Source organism: Limulus polyphemus, unplaced genomic scaffold (genome assembly GCF_000517525.1).
Source record: "Limulus polyphemus unplaced genomic scaffold, Limulus_polyphemus-2.1.2 Scaffold6899, whole genome shotgun sequence".
Taxonomy (NCBI): Eukaryota; Metazoa; Arthropoda; class Merostomata; order Xiphosura; family Limulidae; genus Limulus; species Limulus polyphemus.
The window spans coordinates 30,004-36,059 of record NW_013672509.1 but is presented as its reverse complement, the minus strand read 5'-3'; positions in this window follow the sequence as shown (position 1 = coordinate 36,059).

The following is a 6,056-nucleotide window of genomic DNA, read 5'->3' as shown; positions in this document are numbered from 1 at the left end:
TGATGGACTGTTCACACGTCTTCTGACACTGAGTATCAGTGGTAATAGCTATATCGTGCTTGTGATAGACTATTTCACGTTTTCTGACACAGAGTAACAGTTGGAGTAGATATATGTTGCTGGTGATGGCCTAATTCCAGTCTTCTGGAACTGAGTATCAGTGGTAATAGCTATATCGTGCTTCTGATGGACTATTTCGCGTGTTCTGACACAGAGTAACAGGAAGAAGAGATATATCATGCTTGTGATGGACTATTTGACGTGGTCTGACATAATGTAACTAAATGAATATCTATATCGTGCTTGTGATGGAGTATTTCACGTCTTTTGACACAGAATAACAGTGTTAATAGCTATATTAGGCTTGTGATTGACTATTTCACGTTTTCTGACACAGAGTAACAGTTGGAATAGATATATCTTGCTGGTGATGGCCTAATTCCAGTCTTCTGAAACTGAGTATCTGTGGTAATAGCTATATCGTGCTTCTGATGGACTATTTCACGTCTTCTGACACAGAGTAACAGAGGGAAAAGATATATCGTGCTTGTGATAGACTATTTGACGTGGTCTGACATAATGTAACTAAATGAATATCTATATCGTGCTTGTGATGGAGTATTTCACGTCTTCTGACACAGAGTAACAGAGGGAAAAGATATATCGTGCTTGTGATGGACTATTTGACGTGGTCTGACATAATGTAACTAAATGAATATCTATATCGTGCTTGTGATGGAGTATTTCACGTCTTTTGACACAGAGTAACAGTGTTAATAGCTATAATAGTGCTTGTGATAGACTATTTCACGTCTTCTGAGACAGAGTAACAGAAGGAAGAGCTATATCGTGCTTGTGATGGACTGTGTCAAATCTTATAACACAGTGTAAGATTGGTAATAGCTATATGTTGTTTACGAGAGACTATTTCACGTCTTCTGACACTGAGTAATAGTAGGAATTGACATATATTGCTTGTGATGGGCTATTTCACGTCTTCTGACACAGAGTAACATTAAGAATACTTATATCGTGCTTGTGATGGACTGTTCACACGTCTTCTGACACAGAGCAAGATTGGTAATAGCTATATCGTGCTTCTGATGGACTATTTCAAGTCATCTGACAGAGAGTAAGAAAAGGAAGAGATATATCGTGCTTGTGATGGACTATTTGACGTCGTATGACACAATGTAACATTGGGAATAGCTATATCGTGCGTGTGATGGACTATTTCACGTCTTCTATCACAGAGTAACAGTGGGAATAGATATATCTTGCTTCTGATGGACTAATTCTAGTCTTCTGAAACTGAGTATCAGTGGTAATAGCTACATCGTGCTTGTGATGGACTATTTCAAGTCTTCTAACACAGAGTAAATATAAGAATAGCTATATGTTGCTTGTGATGAACATTTTCACCTCTTCTGAAATTTAATAATAGTGATAATAACTATACGTAAGATTGGTAATAGCTATATCGTGTTTACGATGGACTATTTCACGTCTTCTGACACAGAGTAACATGAGGAAGAGTTATCTCGTGCTTGTGATGAACTGTTTGAAATCTTACAACACAGAATAAGATTGGTAATAGCTATATCGTAATTGAGATAGAATGTTTCATGTCTTCTGACACAAAGTACCTGTCAGAATAGGTATATCATGCTTGTGATGAACGATTTCACGTCTTCTGACACAGTGTAAGAGTCATAATAGTCTATATTGTGATGGACTATTTCCCGTCTTCTGACACAGTAACAATTGAAATAGGTATACCATGCTTGTGATGGACTATTTCACGTCTTCTGATATAGAGTAACATTAAGAACACTTATATCGCGCTATTGATGGACTGTTTCACGTCTTCTGACACAGAGAAAGATTGGTAATAGCTATATCTTAATTGTGATGGACTGTTTCACGTCTTCGGACACAAAGTAACTGTAAGAATAGGTATATCATGCTTATGATAAACGATTTCACGTCTTCTGACACAGTGCAAGAGTCATAATAGCTATATCGTGATGGACTATTTCACGTCTTCTGACACAGTAACAATGGGAATAGCTATATGATGCTTGTGATGGACCATTTCACGTCTTCTGACACATAGTAACATTAAGAATACTTATATCGTGCTTGTGATGGACTGTTCACACGTCTTCTGACACATAGCATGATTGGTAGTAGCTATATCGTGCTTCTGATGGACTATTTCACGTCTTCTGACAGAGAGTATCAGTGGGAATAGCTACATCTTGCTTGTGATGCACTCTTTCACGTCTTCTGACACAGAGTAACAGGAGGAAGAGCTATCTCGTGCTTGTGATGGACTGTTTGAAATCTTATAACACAGAGTAAGATTGGTAAAGCTATATCGTAATTGAGATAGACTGTTTCACGTCTTCTGACACTAAGTACCTGTAAGAATAGGAATATCATGCTTGTGATGAACGATTTCACGTCTTCTGACTCAGTGTAAGAGTGATAATAGCTATATCGTGATGGACCATTTCACGTCTTCTGACACAGTAACAATGGGAATAGCTATATTATGCTTGTGATAAACTATTTCACGTATTCTGAAATAGAGTAACATTAAGAATTCTTGTATCGTGCTTGTGATGGACTGTTCACACGTCTTCTGACACAGAGCAAAATTGGTAATAGCTATATCGTGCTTCTGATGGACTATTTCACATCTTCTGACACAGAGTGTGTTAATATCTATATTGTGCTTGTTATGGACTATTTCACGTCTTCTGACACAGAGTAACAGTGTTAATAGCTATATTAGGCTTGTGATTGACTATTTCACGTTTTCTGACACAGAGTAACAGTAGGAATAGATATATCTTGCTGGTGATGGACTAATTCCAGTCTTCTGAAACTGAGTATCAGTAGTAATAGCTATATCGTGCTTCTGATGGACTATTTCACGTCTTCTGACACAGAGTAACAATAGGAAGAGATATATCGTGCTTGTGATGGACTATTTGACGTCGTCTGACATAATGTAACCAAAGGAATATCTATATCGTGTTTGTGATGGAGTATTTCACGTCTTCTGACACAGAGTAACAGTATTAATAGCTATATTAGGCTTGTGATTGACTATTTCACGTCTTCTGACACTGAGTAACAGTATTAATAGCTATATTAGGCTTGTGATGGACTATTTGACGTCTTCTGACACAGAGAAACAGTGTTAATAGCTATATCGTGCTTATGATGGAGTATTTCACGTCTTCTGACACAGAGTAACAGTATTAATAGCTATATTAGGCTTGTGATTGACTATTTCACGTCTTTTGACACAGAGTAACAGTAGGAATAGATATATCTTGCTTTTGATGGACTAATTCTAGTCTTTTGAAACTGAGTATCAGTGGTAATAGCTATATCATGCTTGTGATGGACTATTTCACGTCTTCTGACACAGTGTAACAAGAGGAAGAGATATATCGTGCTTGTGATGGACTATTTGACGTCGACTGACATAATGTAACCAAACGAATATCTACATCGTGCTTGTGGTGGACTATTTCACGTCTTTTGACACAGAGTAACAGGAGGAATAGATATATCGTGCTTGTGATGGACTATTTCACGTCTCCTGACACAGAACAACAGTGGTAATAGCTATATCGTGCTTGTGATAGACTATTTCACGTTTTCTGACAGAGAGTATCAGTGGGAATAGCTACATCTTGCTTGTGATGGACTCTTTCACGTCTTCTGACACAGAGTAACAGGAGAAAGAGCTATCTCGTGCTTGTGATGGAGTGTTTGAAATCTTATAACACAGAGTAAGATTGGTAAAACTATATCGTAATTGAGATAGACTGTTTCACGTCTTCTGACACAAAGTACCTGTATGAATAGGTATATCATGCTAGTGATGAACGATTTCACGTCTTCTGACACAGTGTAAGAGTCATAATAGCTATATTGTGATGGACTCTTCCACGTCTTCTGACACAGTAACAATGGGAATAGCTATATCATGCTTGTGATGGACTATTTCACATCTTCTGACATAGAGCAACATTAAGAATAATTATATCATGCTTGTGATGGACTGTTCACACGTCTTTTGACACAGAGCAAAATTGGTAATAGCTATATCGTGCTTTTGATGGACTATTTCACGTCTTCTGACAGAGAGTAAGAAAAGGAAGATATATATCGTGCTTGTGATGGACTAATTATAGTCTTCTGAAACTGAGTAGCAGTGGTAATAGTTCTATCGTGCTTATGATGGACTATTCCACTTTTTTTGACACAGAGTAAATATAAGAATAGCTATATATTGCTTGTGATGAACTTTTTAACGTCTTCTGACACTGAGTAATAGTGATAATAACTATATCTTTCATGTGATGGACTATTTCACGTCTTCTGACATAGAGTAACATTGAGAATACTTATATCGTGTTTCTAATGGACAATTTCACGTGATCTGACACAAAGTAAGAGTAGGAATAGATATACATTTCTTGTGATAGGCTATATCGCGTTTTCTGACACAGAGTAACAGTGGTAATAGGTATATCTTGCTTGTGATGGACTATTTCCCGTCATCTGACGCAGAGTAATAGTGGGAATAGCTATATCGTGATGGACTATTTCACGTTTTCTAATACAGAGCAATAGTAGAAACAGCTATAACTAGGAACTAGCTATATCGTGCTTGAGATGGACTATTTCATGTTTTCTTATACAGAGTAACAGAGGGAATAGCTATATCGTGATTGTGATATACTATTTCAAATCTTCTGACACAGAGTAAGATTAGTAATAGCTAAATCGTGCTTACGATGGACTATTTCACGTCATCTGGCACAGAGTAAGAGTGGGAATAACTATATCATGATGGAATATTTCACGTATTCGGACACAAAGTAATAGTAGAAACAGCTATAACAGTGGCAATAACTATATTGTTCTTGTGATGGACTATTTCACGTCCTCTGATACAGATTAACATTGGTAATAGATATATCGTGCTTGTGATGGACTATTTGACGTCGTCTGACACAATGCAATCATGGGAATAGATATATCGTGCTTGTGATGGACTATTTCACGAAATGGCGAAAAGCATATATTTTTCCTAGCCACGAATTAGAAACTTTAACAAGGGAATTGAAAATGAAATTTTGTAATCATAGAATCATGCATCAGCTTTACCTCCTGCGATGAAGGAAAAAAAAGGCATCTAATATTTTGGTTAATTAATTACGGTAAAATAATAACTTAAGCAACAATGAATCATATCTTTGATAGGTTGTTTAGGCAGAGTATTCATAATTAATCTAAGTTTCAAATGGACAGCAACTGCCTATTGTAGAAACCTACAAATGTACAGGACCACGTTTCGAAAGTTTTCCGCCTTTCTTCTTCAGGTTAGTATGTTTGTGGTGTAGTTTGGTTCTTTATAGTAATCTAGTGGATTGTGGAGAGCGTGTTATGATTGATTGGTTAAAACACGTTTTTGATTGGAGGAGTGACTTTCTGTAGCCCAACCAATGATAGCCACGGTTTACTCAACTCTAATCCTGAATCTCCGTTTAGTGAAGGTTTTATTGTGTTAATGTAAAACGATTCTTTAATTTTTCTTGTCTTCCAAAATTTGTCTGTGTCGATGATTCTAGCTTTTTCACAGCTTATGTTGTGTTCTGTAGACATGGCGTGTTCTGCAATGGCTACATTTTGTGTTTTCATGAGTCTTGTGCTGTCTTTATGTTCATTTATTCTTGGCGCGAGTCCTCTTCCCGTTTCTCCAATGTGTGTTTTGTTGCAGGAACACGGAATTTCATAAATGACGTTTTTCTGTTTTTTGTTGGTATGTTTCTGTTTGTTCTTCACCAGAATGGATTTTAGTGTTTTGTTAGATTTCCACCGGACATCTATGTTGAATTTCTTAGATTTTCGTTTGAGTTTTACACTGAAATGTTTCAAGTATGGGAAGTATATGGTTGTAGTGATGGTGGTTTCTTTATTTTTTCTTTTCTGTTGTGGTCTTCTTAAGCTTTTTTGTTCCTCTATTT